The sequence below is a fragment of the Papaver somniferum genome, chromosome 8 (assembly GCF_003573695.1).
Source record: "Papaver somniferum cultivar HN1 chromosome 8, ASM357369v1, whole genome shotgun sequence".
NCBI classification, from domain to species: Eukaryota; Viridiplantae; Streptophyta; class Magnoliopsida; order Ranunculales; family Papaveraceae; genus Papaver; species Papaver somniferum.
Window position 1 is genome coordinate 124,476,872 of NC_039365.1, and position 1,275 is coordinate 124,478,146.

The 1,275-nt window shown below is 38.5% G+C and overlaps 1 pseudogene; it reads left to right on the forward strand.

Annotated features, from left to right (window-relative positions):
- Positions 1–568: 568 nt before the first annotated feature.
- On the forward strand, positions 569–668 carry LOC113307114 (annotated as a pseudogene).
- The last annotated feature ends 607 nt before the right edge of the window (positions 669–1,275 follow it).

Below are 1,275 nucleotides of genomic sequence, written 5' to 3' on the forward strand. Positions count from 1 at the left end.
TGCTAACATCTTAATAGATTCCTCTAAGCTAGTCGTTTTATTTTCTGGGCCTGATGAATTCTTAGTGTAACCAAAATCTGAGGGAGCATTAGAATTACTAAACTGACCTAGACTCTGGCCCTTAGACCATGAAAGGTTCGGATGGTTTCTCCAACCAGGATTATAGGTTTCTGAATATGGGTCAAACTTCTGACGGTTATCATACCTACTGTTATTATAGAGAGCATTGGCTTGCTCTTCATTATTATGGCCTTCCCAAAAAGGCTCCAATCTACCACTAGTATGACCCACTTCTAAAGCTTCTAACCTTTTCGCTATAGCATCAATTTTGGCATCTGATTCAAAGCTTCCTTCTACCCTATTAACGTTTCCTCTGCCTAGAAGAATTGTTTTCTGGGGTACCCTATTGCTTTCCCATTGTTGGGTCTTTTCGGCGATTTCATGCAAATATGTCATCGCATCATCAACTGTTTGGTTTTCAAACCCACCTGTACACATGGACTCTACTGTAGTTGTGGTGGGATAATCTAAACCCTCATAAAGGATCTGAACTAACCTAACCTTTTTTAAACCATGATGAGGACATTGGGATAATAAATCATTGAACCTTTCCAAATACCTATACAAAGATTCTCCCTCCTGTTGTGTAAACGTGCAGATTTGCGTCCTAATAGACGAGGTTTTGTGCCTAGGAAAAACTTGTTCAAAAAGGAAGATGTAAGTTGTTCATAGGTTTCAATTGATTCGAAAGCCAAACTATACATCCACGACTTGGCTTTATTTTTTAAGGAAAAGGGGAATAACTTGAGTTTTAAAGCATCATCATCAAGGTTTCTAATTTTCAGGGTACTACAAATTTCTTCAAAGTCCCTAACATGGAAATAGGGGTTTTCATTTTCTTTTCCTAAAAAGATTGGGAGCAACTGTAAGGTTCCAGACTTAAGTTCATAATTTGCTTCAGTTTCAGGTAACCTGATACACGAGGGACGAGTAGTCCTAGTAGGATTCAACAAGGCTTTCAAAGTTGCCATTTCTGGCGCTATTGGACTATCAGGGATTCTTTCCTCAAACGGACATTCACAAACGAAATCTTCACGAATCAGACTTTCTAAATTGAGGTAATCAAGACGCTTAGAACTACTAGGTTTCTCTTTAACAAATCTAACTAGGGCGTCTCTTTTACGTTCAGGCATGCAATAGAATAAGGTAGGGAATTCTATGCAAACACCAAACAAGGCTGACTCAACCAAATCAAACCTAATTTTCTAGCAAACA